Raw genomic sequence first — 19,691 nt, 5'->3', positions numbered from 1 at the left:
AGTAACTCCATAAAGTTATGGGGAAAATCTGCTCTATTTCAAAGCTTTCTTTTAAAACAAATTCTTGTATTATTTTGGGTACTGATAGTAAATTTATTGTAGATTAATATTGGTATTAATTTGTCAAGGTTTGGAACTTCAGAGAAAGTTCATTATTATGTAAATACTTAATTGTGCAATTATATAAATGTCACAACTATGTGCTAATGTTCTATCTTCAATGTAAATCTGTAGTGAATTGACAAATCAATTGCTCACTTCAGATTTCAGTGCATCTTATAAACAAATTAATTTTTAATACTCTAAGCAAAGATTATTTTATTACACTCAAGCAATAAAATTTACTGGAGGTAATTATGTAGCTAATCAAGATTTCTGAAATGGTTTTCTCAAGTTATTTTGTAATTATGTTCAGCTTTCTGATATCCATGTATTAACTGCAAATTTGGCAAATTTCAGATCAAAGTTATTCTCGTCCTACCTCAGTAAAAATATATATATTAAATGATAATTATTTTCATTCAACATTATTGCCTCAATCACCAGCTGTTCAATACAGTTGTTTTTTTTTAAATCTTATCTGCTCAGTAAAAATATTTGGCTGAATATGATGATAAATCTATGTTATAAACCTGAACAGGAACTTTCTCAGCATTCAGTTAAGTTTAAAAAGTATCATATTTGAGACTTCACTAGACAACAACCAGGGGAAACTATCCCACTCTTTTTTTTTCTGATGTTACCAACACCAGGGGTGCATCTCCTTTCCCATTTCGAGATTTCTGTACTTAAAATACCTAATTTGAAATATATTATGTTTACTGTAATACTCCCAATATTTTTTTTTTCATTTTAAATTTATTTCCTTCAGTTTAATTCACAAAACTTTCTCCAAATATAATTATAATCAATCTAATCACATTGACAAATAATTCTATCTTATTACAGGATACTAATTTCTAGGAATTAGAACATAAGCCTTGGTAATGGAGATTGGCAGCTACAGCAGTGGAATGTTCCGTCCAAATTTAGGATGTGTGAAATCTGGGACAACACAATTGTTCTTAATGACTATATTTGCAAGAGATACATCCAACTGCAGTTCCTTGGAGACCGAGTTAGGGAACTGGGGTTGGAGCTGGATGAACTCCAGATCATTCAGGAGGTAGTGGCAGAGATAGAAAAGAGTTTTAGGGAGACAGTCACCCCCAAAGATCAGGATGCAGGTAGCTGGGTAACTGTTAGGAGAGGGAACAGGAATAGGCAGACACTGCAGAGCACCCCGTGGCCTTTCGCCACAACAATAAGTATGCCATTTTGGATACTGTTGTGGGGGATGATCTACAGGGATGTCATTGTGGTAACATCTCTGGCACAAAGACTGGACCTTTATCTTGGAAGGGAGGAGGAGAGCTATGGTGATTGGAGATTTGTTAGATAGGAGAACAGAAAGAAACTTCTGTGAATGCGATCAAGGTTCCAGGATGGTATGTTGCCTCCCAGGTGCCAAAGTCAGGGATATCCCTGATCAAGTCCACAGCATTCTCAGGCGGGAGGGTGAAAAGCTAGGTGATGTGGTCCATGTGGGGGCCAATGGCATGGATAGGTGTAGGGATGAGGTCCTGTGGAGGGAATTTAGAGAGTTTGGAAAGATGTTAAGGATGTCAGATGTGGTAATCTTGGGATTGCTGCCTGTGCCATGCACCATTGAAGGTAGGAATAGAAAGTAGTGGTAGATGAATTTTTCACTGAAGAATTGGTGCAGCGGGTAAGGGTTCAGATTTGTGGATCTTTGGGATCTTTTCTGGGGAAGGTTTGATCTGTACAAAAAAGTCAGACTGCACCTGAATTAGAAAGGGACCAATATCCCAGTGAGCAGGTTTTTTGGGGATGCTTTAAATTAGTTTGGCAGGGGGGCTGGGAACCAGAATGTGAGTGCAGAGAATAAAGCAGATCAAAAGCCTGATGCAATGTGTTCTGAGTTTGTAAGGAATGACAGGAAGGGGAGGAAACATATATGTAATCAGTTAGAAGGTTTCAAATGTGTTTATTTCAACACTAGGAGAATGAGGAATAAAGGAGATGAATTTAGAGCATGGATCAGTACATGGAACTATGTTGAGGCCATTTCAGAGACTTGTCTGATGGAGGACAGGATTGGCTGATGCATGTACAAGGGCTTAGGTGTTTTAAAAGGAATAGGATAAGAGGTAAGGGAAGGGTGGAGTAGCATTACTGGTCTGGGATTGTATCACGGCTATAGAAAGAGAGGATACTGCAGACGGAGTGGGTCGAAGTCTGAAATAGGAAGGGAGCAGTCACTGTACTGGGAGTAGTCCATAGGCCCCCAAATGGGCCTTGGGTCCCAAGGAACATATAAGCTGGTAGATCTTGGAATGATGCGGAAATTTCAGGGTGCTGTTATGGGAGACTTTAACTCCCTAATATTGACTGGCACTTCATGAGTGCAAGAAGGATGGATGGGGCTCAATTTTTCAGATGTGTTCAAGAAGGATTCCGGAAACAGTATGTGGACTAACTGTGTAAAAAATTTGGTCAGTGGCGACCTCTTAGTTAGGGACAATTTTGGTGTAAGTGACCACAACTCCTTGAACTTTAGTATAGGATAAAAGCAGACAAAATGGGACGGCGTTCATTTGAGGAAGGGATAATTATGATGGATTGACACAGGAATTCGTGAGAGTAAATTGGAAACAGATGTTCAAGGGTGAAAGCACAGAACTAATGTGTTGCAAGTTTAGGGACCACTTGCTCTGAGTTCAGGATAGGTTTGTCCCACTGGGACATGGAAAACAGGGTAGGAAAAGGGAACTGTGGTTGACAAACAGGTGAGGCAGCTTGTTAAGAGGAAATAGGAAGCATACATTAGATTTAGAAAGCAGGAAACAGGAAGGGCTCTTGAGAATTATATGGTAGCCAGGATGAAACTTAAGAAAGGAGTTAAGAGAAATAGAAGGGTGCATGAGAAGGCCTTGGCAAGTGAAGAGAACCCCAAGGCATTCTTTGCACATGTGAAGAATAGAAGGATGATGAGAATGAAGGTGGAGGAGCTTAAGGGTAAAGGACGCAACATGTGGCTGGAGGCAGAGGAGTTTGGGGAGGCCCTAAAAAAATATTTTGCTTCAGTATTCACAAGAGGAAAAGACCTTGATCAGGGTGAGATCGGACACACACACACACACACACACACACACACACACACACACACACACACACACACACACACACACACACACACACACACACACACTCCTGTATTTGCATTTGTTGATTTTGCAATATCAATTAATTCTTATATAAAAAGCATTTAATTTTTAATATAGACATAAAACACAGTAATAGGCCATTTCGGCCCACAAGTCCATGCTGCCCAATTAACCTATTCATGGGTTGAAATAGCCTGTTACCATGCTTTATTAAAAATTAATCGTTTGGTCACCACTGACCTAGATGAAGAAAGAGAAGGATGGATCAGTAAGTTGGCAAATGACGAAGGTTGCAGGAGTTGTACAAAATGTTGAGAGTTGTTGTAGGTTTCAAAAAGATACAAAATGTAGAGTTGGGTGGAAAGTGGCAGATGGAATTCAATCCAGATAACTGTAAGGTGATACATTTCGGAAGGTCAAATCAGAAGGCTGATATAGGGTTAATGGTCGGATATTTAACAGTGTGGAGGTACAGAGGGACCTTGGGGATCAAATCCAAGTGCCTCTCAAAGTTGTCATGCAGGTTGCCAGGATAGCTAAGAAGACCTAAGGGATGTTGGGCTTTATCTATAGGGGTTGTGAGTTCAAGAGCTGAAAGGTCATGTTGCAACTCTACATATCTCTGGTGAGACCACACTTAGAGTACTTGTTCTGTTCATCTAATTGTAGGAAGGATGTGGAAGCTATGGAGAGGGTACAGAGGAGATCTACCAGGAAAATAATCTTATGAGGCAATGTTAGCAATGATCTGAGACTTTTCTCTTTGGAGCACAGAAGGGTGAAAGTAGACGCATTAGAGGTCAATAAGGTTCTGAGAGGCATAGGTAAAGTGGACAGCCAGCACCTTTTTCCCAGGGCAGTAATAGCAACCACCAGGGTTCATCTCTATAAAGTGTATAAAGTGAAGGGAAGGAAGTTTAGGGGAGACATCAGGGGTAAATTTTTTACACTAAGAGTTGTAGGTGCCTGGAATGCCTTGCCAGGGTTGGTAGTGGTGGCTGAAACATTAGGAATATTTAAGTGACATTTTGACAGGCACATGGATATGAGAAAAATAGAGGGTTATAATGTAGGAAGGGTTTAGTACTTTTATATAGGTTGGCACAACATCGAGGACCAATAGCGGCTAGCACAATGCCTTTACAGTACCAGCGATCAGGAAAGGGGTTTGAATCCTGAGCTGTCTCTAAGGAGTTTGCACAATATCCCCATATCTGCGTGGGTTTTCCCCATGGGTTCCTGTTTCCTCCCACCCTTTGAAATGTACTGAGGGAGTAGGTTAATTGTGTGTAAATTGGGCAGCACGGACTCATGGGTTGAACTAGCTGCTTTATGTCTACATTTAAATTTACTGTGTTGTAATATTCTATGTTCAATGTTCTATGTTCTCTGTTCTAATTTCATTGAAAAGTTTTTCCAAGCTTTCTTTTGTTTCTTACCAACTGCATGCATGTAGTCACAAATAACGTCTCTGATGAGAATTCTAAATTGACAAACTGAGTTAAAAATATTTTATCAAAATTGTGTAAATCACCAAATTACATGCAATAATGAAAATTTACCCTAATATGAAAATAGATAGAGAGATACAAGTATTTGACAAATTTATGTTTCCTGTCTTTTTCAAAATAAAGTTTTTACTGAGCTCTCTTCTCAGACAGAGTTTTAAATCAAAGGTGACTTGTTTTATCACAATGAGGAGTGGCAAGTGCCTGTGTATGATTTCTATTAATGTGGAGTAGCTGTCGCACATGAGTTATCTCCTGATCTTGACAGACGAAAGTCTTGCTCCCATGGGAAGGAAGACAAAGATTATTGAAGATCAGGCTCAGCTACATGGGCTTATCATACATATATACAAGACACACATGGATAACAACTCACACTCCATCCAAATGCACTATTTCCCTTCAGAAACTGACACCTATGTTCTATCCACAGTCTGTTCCTCAGGCCCCTATATCCCAGAAAGACATGAACTTACTGATCTACAAGTAATGACACAACCAGCTTTTGCAACAAAACATTCTTCCAGGGCCATTTTAGTTTTTAATTATGAAATATCATTTTTTTTCTGTGCAAAATAATTCATTGGATACCATACATTATATTTACAAATTATAATTATCAAAGAAATTTAACTTTTAAATGAATCCTTTCAAGCAGAAGAACATCATTTCACATTATGCTGAAAGCTATAAAACAAACCAAGTTCCTGTACGTACTTGGTAGACTATGATAAATTGAATCAGCTGCCTTTCCCCTTCACTGAGAAATTCTAAATGTTCATACTGAAACAAAGATATTTTGCCCACCCTATGAAAGAGTGATGAACAGAGAAACAATTAACGTGGGGGAAACTTAAATTAACCATTATCTTTGATCATAATCCTACCTCTCTCTCCACTGGAATTTAGCATGTGGAGTGAGAGAAGTGGATCTATTTAACCTAGTGCCTCAATTCAGTAAAACTTATTTGACCATATTCTGCAGCATCTATGATGAAGCAGAATGTTATAATACAATTACATTAGCCTTGTGTTTACAATAACATTAAATCCTGCATTGCTTTAACTCTGTGCTATGCAAAGAAAAGTATATTTTTATCACTGAATCTTGAGTCATCTTATTTTATATTTTAAAATTTAATTTAAAAAATATTTAGACATACAGTACGGTGACAGACCATTTCGTCCCACAAGCCAGTGCCGCCCAATTTACACCCAATTAATCTACACCCACAATATGTTTCGAATGTTTCAGTTGTCATTTTTTTTGCAAATGGGGACAAAATTAGTAATGAGGTGTTCAAATGCAGAGGAACTGAAGGTGTGCTGTTCAATCTATTTAATTAATTATTCCCAGCTGGTGAAACAATAGAAAAAGAAGAGGACTGGCCCTGGTCAGGTCTGTCAACCACCAAATGTATTACCAGCTATAATTTTAATGGTACCTCCATATTAGAAAACATTTTGAAATAAATTAGCTGGTTACTTCACCATCTGTAGCTTATAGCCCTACATATATTTGACAAGAACCTTCATATGTGGATGCAATTGAACCTTCATGGAGACAAATATCCTTACTTATTTGGTCATTTAGCAAATTCAGGAAATTGCTTCTGAGAAGATATTCTTTGTGAATTTTTTAAAAAATGTTTTCTGTCTGGATTTTTTTTTAAAGTAGTGACTGGTACTCTACTATTGTGTTTTTTTTCATAGATATTTCATAAGCATATCTTCACAGATTTATATTACAAACTACACATTACAAAATAGCTATTACTTAATATTCATTTTAACCCAATTATACTTGCAATTACAAACTCTCAATATTTAACCTTTAGCCTCCATTTATGATATTTGGCCCAGTCACCAATCCACTTAGTTGCCTCCTCTTTTGACGCTTTGGTTCTCATAGAAAAATCATTGCAGTCTCTCTGGCCATTTATTTAAGAATGGTCAACAGCTCAATTTCCTTGAGTTGATGGTCACAAGATATAGTGGACAACTAACTAATGCCATCTGTTCTGGCTGGGCCACATTGGGCATATTCAGGTTCTGCCTTCTTTGGATAAAATTAAATATAGAATGTAGAAATAAATGTTTACAAACTATATCAGCTTTAAGTTCTTTTATTATCATCCAATTGTACAGTGGAATCAGTGAAACAGGATGCTTCAGTCCTTGGTGCAAAAACATCCCATGACATAACAACCATACAGACAAATGATATTTATGCAGTATATATATAAAAATAAATATATAGTAGCATCTTAGGAGGTTTGTATAACCAGTTCATTTCATTCAGCAGTCTCACTGCCTTTGGGATGAAGCTGTTTCTCAGCCTTCTAGTGCTGGCTCTGATACTCCTGCATCTCTTTTCCGATGGGAGTAAATGAAAGATGCCGAGTCTGTGGAGTGGTAGGGGTCTTCAACAATTTTGAAATCCATCTTCAAACAATGATCCCAGTAGATCATGTCAATGGAGGGGGTGGGTGGGTTGGGGGAGGGGCCCCAGTGATGCTCTCCACTATTCTTATTTTCCTGTGGATTGACCTCTGATTCAATGTTCTATAGCAAACATGCCATGCTGAGATGCAATAGGCCAGGATGCTCTCAACTGAATGTTGACAGGATGGTGGCTGGTAGCCTTGCTCACTTCAGTCTTCTCATGAGGTGCAGTCGCTCTTACTGCTATCGTGCCATCTGCAAACTTAATGACCTTTTGGAGGTGTATCTGGTGTTGCAGTTGTGTGCCAGTAGAATGATCAGGAGCATGCTCAACACACAGCCTTGAGATGTGCCAGTGCTCAGCTTGACAGTGAACCATAGAACCATAGAACATTACAGCACAGAAACAGGCCTCTTCAGTCCAATTAGTTTGTGCTGAACCATTTTTATTTGCCCAGTCCCACTGAACTGCACCCAGATCATAGCTCTCCATACTTCTCTCACCATGCATCCATCCAAATTCTTCTTAAATGTTAAAATTGAGCCCACATTCACCACTTCACCTGGAAGCTCATTCCACACTCCCACCACTCTCTTTGTGAAGAAATTTCCCCTCATGTTCCCCCCAAATTCTTCCCCATTCACTCTTAACGCATGTCCTCTGATTTGTAGATCATCTAGCCTCAGTGAAAAACCTGTTCTATATTTATACTGTCTATCCTCCTCATACTTTTAAATGCAGTTCAACTCAGATTTTCCCAAATGGTCAGGGCTGAGTTCATTTTGGATAAATAGCTTTTGTTTGGAGAACTTATCATTTTTTTAAAAACAGCCCAGTAGCAACAGCATATCACTTGTAACAGTGTTTATACATCAACAAACAAGGTACTTTTTTTTAAGCATTGAAATAAAGTTTAATTCTCACTAATAAAAAATGCTGGCCAGTGCCAATCACCGACACTTCCCAACTGAGGCTCTGCTCATGCTGGGAGCCCAAGGACCCTGCTTTTGCTGGGATCTGAGGTCCACTGCTGCCGCAGCTGGGGGCCAAAGATCTGCCGCTTCCAGCTTGGAGGGCCTGAGGTCTGCTGCTGTCAGCGCCGGGAGGCCATCGTCCCCAGTCAGTTTGGCTCCGAAAAGCATTCAGATATACGAGGATTTCAGATATCCTAATTTATCCGAATTTTTTTTTAAAACTTTGATTTCCTGAGGATTTTGGAGAATCTGATTTCGGATAATCAGAGTTGAACTGTACCTCTATTAAATCTCCCTCATTCATCTACACTCTAGGGAATAAAGTCCTAACCTATTTAACTTTTCCTTGTAACTCAGTTCCTGAAGTCCAGGCAACATTCTGCACTGTTTTTTATCTTATTGATAACTTTGCTGTAGTCAGGTGACCAAAACTGCACACAATATTCCAAATTAGGCCTCACCAATGTCTTATACAAATTTAACATAACATCCCAACTCCTGTACTCAGTACTTTGATTTATGAAGGCCAATATGCAAAAGCTCTCTTTTCAACCCTATCCGCCTGTGATGCCACTTTCAGAATATTATGTATCTATATTCCCAGATTCCTCAGTTCTATTGCACTCCTCAGTGCCCAATCATTTACCATGTATGTCCCTTCTGAGTTTGTCATTCCAAAATGCAATACCTCTTGCTTGTCTGTATTAAGTTCTATCTGACATTTTCAGTCCATTTTTCCATCTGGTCCATATCCCTCTGCAAGGTTTGAAAACCTTTTCTGCTGTCCACAAAACATCCAATCTTAGTATCATCTGCAAACTTGGTAATCTAGTTTAGCACTTTATCATCCAGATCATTGATATAGAAGACAAACAACAATGGTCCCAGCACTGATCCCTGAGGTGCACCAGTAGTCACAGGCCTCCAATCTGAGAAGCAATAATCAACCATTACTCTCCGACTTCTCCCTTCCAGCCATTTTCAAATTCAGTTTCCTACTTCACCATGAATACCTAGCATTTGAACCTTCCTGACTAACTCCCATGCCGGACCTTGTCAAAGGCCTTACTGAAGTCCATATACATCCACAGCCTTTCCTTCATCAACTTTCTTGGTAATCTCCTCATAAAAATCTATAAGATTGGTTAAACGCAACCTTCCACGCACAAAGCCAAGTTGACTATTGCTAATCAGTGCCTGGCTATCCAAATAATTGTATATCCAATCTCTTAGAACATCTTCCAATAACTTACCTACTACTGATATCAGGCTCACCAGCCTAAAATTTCCAAGGTTACCTTTGAAGCCTTTTGAAGCAATGGAGCAAAGGGAGCTCCAATCTTCGGGCACCACACCCGTGCTAAGGATTTTTTAAATACTTCTGCCAGAGCCCCTGCAATTTCTATATACCTCCTTTAAGGTCCAAGGGAATATCTTGTCAGGCCCTGGAATTTATCCACCCTTATTTGCTTTAAGACATCAAGCACTTCCTCCTCTTTAATCTGTATTGGTTCCATGACCTCACTGCTTGTTTTCCTTACTTCCCATGACTCTATGCCTGTTTCTTGCATGAATACTGATGAAGAAAAAACATGACCTCTCCCTTTTCTTTTGGCTCCATGCAAAGCCGACCACTCTGATCTTCAAGGGGATCAGCTTTGTCCTTTACTATCCTTTTGCTCTTAATATACCTGTAAAACACTGAGGATTTTCCTTTACATTTTGTGCCAAAGCAATCTTGTGTCTGCTTTTAGCCTTCCTGATTTCATTCTTGAGGATTTTTCTTGCATTTTTTAAATACCTCATTTACTCTATTTTGCCTTTACCTGTTATACATCTCTCTCTTCTTCTGAATCAGATCTCCAATATCCCTCGAAAACCAAGGTTCCCTAAGCCTTCTATCCTTGCCATTGATCCTGACAAGAACATACAAACTCCGTACTCTCAATGTTTCACCTTTGAAGGTCCTCCACTTACCTCACACATCCTTGCCTGAAAACAATTTATTCCAATCCATGCATTCTAGATCCTTTCTCAGTTCCTCAGAATTGGCCTTTCTCCAATTAAGAATCTCAGCCCATTGGCCAGACCTATCCTTCTCTATAATTAACTTGAAACTATTGGCATTATGATCACTGGACCCAAAATGTTCCCCTACACATACTTCTGTTATCTGTCCTGATTGTGACTTAAAAGGAGATCCAGTATAGCACTCTCTCTGGTTGTTACCTCTACATATTGATTAAGAAAATTTTCCAGAACAAATTTGACCAACTCCAATCCATCCAGCCCTTTTACAGTATGGGAGTCCCAGTCAATATATGGAAGGTTAAAAATCCCCTACTATCTCAACCTTATGTTTCCTGCTATCTCTCTACAGGCTTTCTCCTCTAATTCTGGCTGACTTTTGTGTGGTCTATAATATAACACCATGAGTGTGGTCATAACTTTCCTGTTCCTCAGCTCCACCCAAATATCCTCAGTAGACAAACCCTCTGGTCTGTCTTGCCTGAGCACAAATGTGATATTTTCCCTGAGGAGCAATGTCATTCATCTCACTTTCACCACCCCCCCCCACCCACCCCCCATTCTATCATCTCTAAAGTAACAGATGCCTGGAACCTTGAGCTGCCAGTCCTGCCCCTCCTGCAACTAAATTTCATTAATGGCCACAATATCATAATTCCACATGCCAATCCACACTCTATGCTCATCTGTTTTTCCTACAATATTCCTTGTAGGAATAGATTGAATTAGATGCACCTGATAACATTTCCACCAAATTCAACTCATTGACTTCTAGCAGTGCATGTGATTTTCACATAATCTTTTCCCTCCTCCACTCCTCTATTTGCTCTGGCACTCTGATTTCCCTCCCCCTGCAAATCTAGTTTAAACCACCAGAGCAGCACTACCCACCCTTACCAAAAAGTTATTAGTCCTCCTCCAGTTCAGACGCAAACTGTCCCATCAGAACAGGTCCCATCTTCCCTGGAAGAAAGATTAATAACCCAGAAACCTAAACCCTCCCTCCTACACCAAGTCTTTACCCATGTGTTAAGATGCATTATCTTCCTGCTTCAAACCTCATTAGCACATGGCACGGGTAACAATCCTGAGATCACTATCTTGGAGGTCCTGTCCTTGAACCTAGCACCTAACTCTCCTTACAGGTCCTCCTTACCCTTCCTACCCATGTTGTTGGTCCCTACATGGAGCATGACACCAGGCTGCTCACCCTCCCTCCTGAAAATGGCGTGAACTCAATCTGAGATATATCCAACCCTGGCACCAGGGAGGCAACATCCTATCTGGAATACTCAATCACTTCCACAGAATATCTTATTTGTCCCCCTAACAATGAAATCCCCTATCACTACAACTCACCTCTTCTCTCTTCCCTTCAGCCATAGGACCAGACCATGCCAGAGACCTGATCTCTGTGGCTTCTCCCTGATAGGCCATCCCCCCCAAAAGTATTCAAAATGGTATGCATGTTATAGAGGGGGATGGCCACAGGGGTGCCCTTTCCTGCCTGCCTGTTCCCTTTCCCTCTCCTGTCACCTATCTATCCTCCTTCTGCCTCCTAGGTGTGATAGTGCCCTGTAACTCCTGTCTATCACCCCCTCTGCCTCCCAAATGATCCAGAGTTCATCCAACTCCAGCTCCAATTCCTTAACTTGGCTTGTCAAGAGCTGCAGCTGGATGCACCTCACAGATGAAGCACATTTTGCAAGAGGAGTATTCCCCTGCCTTGGCTGATATTCCCACTGTCTATGACTAGATTAACAAAATATATATCTAAAAACCTGTCCTTACCTGCTGAATCCTTTTTCTTTCTGACTTCAACTCTGACTATTCCTTGCTTCTTATCTGTTCTGAAGTCTGATGAGCCAAAACCTCACCACTCTGACTTAGCCCACCCCTACAATGACTGCTCCCTCAGTGCTCAATGTTCTGCTGCTGACCTGGACAGACATTTCCAACAAAGAATTGAAACTGGTTGAGACAAGAGAATGGAGCTTATTGATTTCATTATAATGTGAAAAGCATTATCAAGGTTGCATCTCACCCTAATTATGAACTTTTTACTCTCCTTCCATCTGGCAGGTGTTACAGAAGCCTCCACTCTTCAACCAGCAGGCTCAGGAAGAGCTTCTTTCCTGAGGCTGGGACCCTGCTGAACCTTGCATCACAGCACTGAGCAGTAATGCACCCATATTGTACTGTCAGTACTTTTATACTTGTTTGTTTGCTGCTTTTATTCACAGTTACTTACAAATAGCACTATTCTATATACTTCTGGTTAGACACTAATTGCATTGCAGTGGCTTTGTATCTGTACTTGTCATAATGACAATAATATTGAATCTAATCTAATCTAATTATCTTGTCAGTTGTGTCCCTGCATCAATTTCCTCTGCTTTTCCCCACTACCTTGCTCTAAAGGTACATTTTTCTATGGGGTCTCTCCTATATCATGATCTTGCCAAGTTCATCTGATCCACAAGTCTCAGCCTGCTCCTTGAATTCTGTTCCTATAAAACAATTGATTTTTTAACTCCCTAATCTCATGTTAAAGCACATTGTTAAATTCTATCAATTCGTACATTTGCCACAATAAAATCTGCAAAAATCACTCTTCTTCTCAATAGGACTATCCTGGAGCCTCAGTTCCAAATTAGATCATCCATCACATTCTTATCCTCTTGAAGATCCTTGAGTATTAACCTTCCCAATGTTTGGTTAGCATTCCATGAGGTCCTTGCTTAATCCCTTCAATATTTGTTTTACCTCTGCCAAAATGACTTGGCAAAGTCACTGATGACATCAAAAGGTACTTTATAGATCTACTTCTCATCTTTGCAGCCTTTCAGGGGCTGGCTTCTACATTTTCCTCCAACATCATCCACTGTTGCCCAGATAGATGTTCCACAGTAATCCAGCTCTGTTCTTAACTTTCTGATCAAAGCCAGAGAATCGTCTTCACTTCCCACATTTACACAATTACTTTCCATCATCTATGTTCTTTTAATTAAAGCATTGCTGATTGTCAACATTGTCCAAAAGCTCTGAAATTTCCACAATGTCTGTTGATAAAAAAGTTCCATCATTCTCTCAACTCACCTTCATAGAAACTGCCAACCTTGTTTGTTTCATCGCCGGTAATGGATGAGAGGGGAAAAAAAAATCTTCAGCTAAATTTTGAGAAAATCATAGCTACTTCCTCTGGTTCCTACCTTAGGCACCATCCCCTTGTTGCTGCTTCTTCCTGACAACAATGAATTCCTGATCCTGAAATGGAGCAACAGTCCAGTTAGCCCCTTCTTCCTGCTCTCCATTCTCAATGATCATGGCAAATCTGCAACTAACTCCTCACATTTGTTGTTTTCACCAAATTCCCAAAACTAATGGGAACAAAAATCTATCTTTCTCAGATTTGAGAGTGTCATTTGGTCTAGTGTACATTGAATATTATTGCATTCTGGTGTTCAGTACCTGAATAAAGATTAAAAGGACTTATTTCCAGTAAGGATGGAAAAATGAATCAGATGTTTCCCATAATCATTATGGAGAAGAAAACCTGGCATGCATTTAATTGTAGATATCTGATGAGGACAGAGTTAAACAATTCTTTGATGTTCCAAGCTATTGAGAGTTACACTTATATGTACTGAGTTATCCAACTACCTTAAAAAAAAACAAAAATAAGAAGACATAAAACAACCGTATTGATGATTAGTTGAATTGATGAATTTGTTTACTGACAGTACAATGGAATATACATTATATTAAAATATCTATGTTCAAGGAAATCTATGACTGAGGACTTCTATTTGATTTTAAAACTCATCAATTAATCATCTGAATATGCTAGACTGGTGGGATGGCTCAAATAATAATCTGGTCAACTCACAGATTTGTTATGTTTATCACAAGATAATCTATAAATAAATTCCACAGTACTGCAAAGTAGTAAAATTAACAAGAATTATTACATTACTGTATTATGTAGCATTGGGAAAAGACTTAGATAGAATTCGGGTTGTTCAGCCTTGAGAAAGAGACTTTGCTAGCAATATAGTAAGATGTGTGTCATCCTATTTCTTTACAGCAGTGGTAGATGTGTCCCTGTTGAGTGGCTAAGGCCCCATTGTATCCTGACAGGCTGAGAGACTATAAGACCGGCAATTTGTCTTTGAATTCATGCCAGTTTTATCACACTGCTTTTGGCGTCCCAGTGGAAGTCCTCTGAGGTACACTTGCTTGTAATGATATGCTACCATTAGTTAATGCTACTGATTTTTCAATTATTCCCACAGAACAATCTGTACTCTCACAATCAGTCAAGTCCTTTTTTAACCATCAGTATTGTAACCAGAAAAGGAGGAGGACAAATGACAGCAACACAGGCAATTATGGACAGGGTAAGGGAAGGTACATAGCTCACATGGGAGTAAACCATAAATACAAGAAAAGAATAGATATTTCATTCAAATCGGGTTGTTTATTTTACCACCTCTGTTTGTGCCTCTTCTACTGAAGCTAGTGTGTCAGCTAAGTAATGCACATTGGCAGATTCTGGATGTCGTTCTACTGATGGAGTAAAGAAACTTGTCTTCACTGTGCTATTAAAGTAAGAAAAAGCTAAGGAATAATTAGAGGGACTGATGCTGAGGAAAGGGAGCAATGAAATGAAGAGCTTCCTATGGATTTGGAGTTCCTTTAAGTACACTAAGATGTTTAATGTGCATTGACATCAGTGATAATGTGTGATTATTTTGTAACTACCACCCAGAGTATATTTCAGGCCTGAACAAATCAATGACTTGCCTTGGTGATATACTCTACTCAAAGACAGCTACACCGTCAAACCTCAATTGGTTTCACAGATCAGTAATTTACTACCAGTGTTTCATATGGCTTTGACACCCTCAAGGCTTATTAGAAATCTCCTGCTACAATGATCTTTTTTTCAATATTCATATATTTTGTTACTGATAAATCCAATTTTTATTACCAATTTGAGGTAGATTATTATGAAAAGAATCAGGTAAACCTGTGCACATCATCTTTTTTAAATGGAATAAGACGTAATGTAGCTTTTATATTGTGCTTATCTGTTTTTCTGGAATTGGCTTCCAATTCTGTCCCACAAGAGAAACTGTAAAAATAGTTGGTCACCTAATAAATGTGTCTTAAGGAAATGAAAACCACTCAGACTCTCCTCCTAATGCTAAGTATAAATCCTGGTTAGAAACAAATCCTGGAATACTAAATGACCATCAGTCCATTCATAAATATAAAATCTTTATGAAGGTAATTGATAATATAATGTTTGCAAAAATCTTTCAAAAATCAACATCATTTTATTTTAAAAATATTTGAGACAGTGTTAACATTCTGGTCAATATAAATGGATATCAAGTACACTCTGAGTCTAAACTTGTACTTCCGGCAACAAACTATTTTAACTCCACAACTATTCCTACAGTCCACTCTTAGTCTCATCCATTGTTAGGATGAGGCCAAATGTAAACTCACCTTTGGCACAAGGCAAATCTGGGAGTGCAAAGTTTTGTCTTATATCAAAATATCAAGCACTTTAAAATGTGCAGACATTTAAAAACAATTAAAATTAATTAAAAATAAATAGTATTTCAACATTTTAAAAATAAACTTAATTAGTGCATTACGGCCTGTTTATGTTTCATTACTGCCTCATCTTTTTGGCTTGATGTATATAGATGAAGGTGGCCATACTCATATCGATGATTTTTTTGTTGTTATGTTGCAAACCATCACCCTTAGCAGTAATTTACATGATTACAACATTTATTTCTGTCCTAGGACAACAGCACATATAGTATTTAACTATCAAAATATCCATCGGATTGTGTACATTAATGCATATTGTAAAGAACCCAAAGCCAGCAGCTATACTTTGTGAGGTGTTTGAACAGATTCACTATGTCACCAAAGGTGCCAAACTCCTACGGGTGTACCATAGAGAGCATTCTAGTTGGTTGTATCCCTGTCTGGTATGGAGGCGCCAACTCTCAGGACAAGAATAAACTCCAGAGGATTGTTAACTCAGCCTGCAACATCACAGGGACCAGATTTCACTCCATCAAGGACATCTACCTTAAGAGATGTCTTAAAAAAAGCAGCCTCTATCCTCAAAGACCTGCACTACCCAGGCCATGCCCTCTTAACTCTGCTACCATCAGGGAAAAGATACAGGAGCCTAAAGATGAGCACTCAATGGCACAAAGAGAGCTTCTGGATAAGATTCAATATTATATTGTACTGTATACTGTCACATTTGTGGCCCGAAATGTGAAGTTAATAAAACATTAAACACAAGTTTATCAGGTAAACTTCTTAGTGTCTTTTTATTCTCCGGTTTCCTTTGTTCTCCTGCTTGTGTTCTTATCTCTCTCTCATACCACGTGACTTCCGGTACATCTCATACATATTCATTATCATGACATCCCTCCTTTAATCAGAAATAAACTTTACCTTCACTTACCAATATCCCTCGGAAACATACAAACATCGTAACTAATGGTAATACTATAACTCAACTACATAAAGTTTACTTCCTACAGCACTCATACATGCACTTTATGATATAAGATTAAATACTGTCCCAAAGTTCTTATTAAAACTATGGCACAAAGTCTTCGTATCGTTTGGGCACTTTCCGGTTTCGTTTCGGCCTGCCTGCGATATTGTCGTCGCTTCTCGGTTGTTCACTCTCGGCGTCGGAAATACTGCTCGCCCCGGCTTCAGGTATTTCTGGCGCTCTAGTCACTTCATCAGGAGTGCTGGTAACTGCCTCTGGAACATCATCAGGTCTCTCAGTTTCAGCATCTCGTATTGGCCTTTCAACCTCTTCGCTCGATGTATCTCTGAAATGGTACCTTTTTACACCTGATACATTTCTCTTATACAGGACTCCAGTTGGAGACTTGACTGTCACCATACTGCCACTTCTGGATACGACAGTATAGGGTTGATGGTAATAAAGTGTGTCTAGCTTACCACCAGTTTCATGCCTCACTAGAACATTATCTCCTGGCATGATGTCTGAGTACTTGGCTCCACGTTTCGAATCTGTGTACAGCTTTGCTGCACCTTTCTTTTCAGCATTGTGGTCCCTCATCTCCTGGTCGTCTCAGATTTCCTTTATTTCTGGCATTTTTGTGCGGATTTTTCTCCCAAAAAATGCTTCTGCAGGACTTTTTCCAGTGGTTGCATGAGGCGTTGCTCGATAGACAGCCACATAAGATAGCAATGCTTCTCGCCAATTTTGTCCTTCTGCATGTGCAATTCTCAATCGTTTTTCAATGGACTGATTTTGTCTCTCTACTTCTCCATTGGCTTGCGGCCATTTCGGAGTTACTTTATGATGGTGGATATCTGTGGTCCTCATGTATTCCGTAAATGTCTCTGAAATGAATTGTGGACCATTGTCAGAGTATAATGTAACAGGTAATCCATATCTTGCAAATATCTCTGCTAATCCATGGTGCTTTGCACGCATGGGTTCGAATCCCATCCTCGTCGCCAATGTCACATTTGTGGCCCGAAATGTGAAGTTAATAAAACATTAAACACAAGTTTATCAGGTAAACTTTTTAGTGTCTTTTTATTCTCCGGTTTCCTTTGTTCTCCTGCTTGTGTTCTTATCTCTCTCTCATACTACGTGACTTCCAGTACATCTCATACATATTCATTATCATGACATATACAAAACTATAAATAAAATTAAAAAAAAACAAGGACAGCTTCATCCCAACTGCCATCAGATTCCTGAATAATAAGTGAACCAAAGACACTGCCTTACTTTTCGTGCATTATTTCATTTTTTAATATATAGTAATGTTGTAGGATGGTTATAATATGAATGTTTGCACTATAATGCAGCCATAAAATTCATGACCTGTTAATGACAATAGATTCTGATTCTGACCCAATATACAGAAAAGAAAGATTGTAAAATCTGGGTCTGTTTTCCTGAAACTTAACTTCCTGATTCATCCTTTCCATAGACTTGACATAACTTGTCCAGCTTTTGCTTGACTGTCTCCTCTCATTTACTGGGGGAAAGTTGTTGCCCAATGTTTATTGAAATCCATAGCTACGATGTTTCCCTCCATTTCACTTCCAATATGGACTCCACCTAATTTTTTTTCTAAATTTTTAGCACAGTAACTGGTTCTTCTGGTAACGAGCCTGTACCTCCCAAACAGACCCCTGTGATTAACTGACTGTACGACTCAGGAAAGTGGGAGAAACTGAAGTGTCCAGAGCAAATCCACACAGACACAGAGAAAGTGTAGAACTTCCTTACTGACAGTGGAGGATTCATACCCAGGTTAATGGTGCTGGCAATAACATTGCACTAAACACACTACCCAATTCTTCTCATTTCTTTTGTTTGTTCCTTCTGTTCTGTTGATTCCAATACTTGCAATGCAACTAGGTATTTCAGGTCAATGAACTACCTTCATATAGGACCATGCAGACAAAGGATCATTGTGCTGTAATATTAATTGATTCTTCTTCCAGATTTTCCTGATCAATTGAATATTTACAACAATATTTTTTCTTGTTTTTTTCAGTCACAACTTTTGTAGTTGCTTATTTTTATATTTATTTCTGATATATCTTATTTCCTCATGGAAGAGTCCAAACATTATGGCTGATGGATGCCTTGACCATATCTGTTCCAATTCTCACCACTGAGCCTTGAGCCTCCTTCAATATCTATAGTTTGTTAACCTCTTATTGTTATTCTCTTTTGAATTTGCTAATATTATTTGTTCACTAAAGAGTCTTTCACTCTAACACAGACCTTTCAGTTGTTTTATTTTCTTATGGCCATTTTCTCTGCTGCTTTCTTATTTAAATCTGTCATATCTCAAACAAATAATTTCTTATCAAATAATTAAGTTTATTTTAAAAATGCTGAAATGCTATTTATTTTTAATTAATTAAGATCAAAAAGGCACTTATGGAGCTGTATGATGCAGTCAGTAAAAAAGTGACAGATTGCCATGATGTACTATAAATAATAGCCAGTGACTTTAAGCAGGGCTGTCTCAAGAAAATCCTGCCCAATTATCACTGTAGCACATGTCCTTCTGTACCAGAGGTTCCAGCTCACTTGATCATTGCTGCACCAAGATAACAAAGACTTACCATTCTTTTCTGAGATCACATTTTGGCAAATTGGATCCCCCGGCTGTGCTCTTTCAGCCTTCATACAGACAGGACCTAAAAGAAGAGGCTCTACAGCTCAGGAAGTTAGTTGCGGGCAGCTGAAGAATGGTTACTGGGGTGCCTTGAGTCAGTGGATTGGGTGAAGTGAACATTTCAGACAAGAATAGCATCAATGAAGGATACCCAACAACTATGGTATGGTCTAAATGATGTGACCTGCCGCAAAACAAAATTCAGTGCAGGAGGTGACAGCAAAGCAGCACTCCCAGATGAAATCAATGACTTCTATGTTTGATTTGACCAC

Source organism: Narcine bancroftii, chromosome 1 (genome assembly GCF_036971445.1).
Source record: "Narcine bancroftii isolate sNarBan1 chromosome 1, sNarBan1.hap1, whole genome shotgun sequence".
In the NCBI taxonomy this organism is placed as follows: domain Eukaryota; kingdom Metazoa; phylum Chordata; class Chondrichthyes; order Torpediniformes; family Narcinidae; genus Narcine; species Narcine bancroftii.
Note: the sequence above shows the minus strand (reverse complement) of the source record.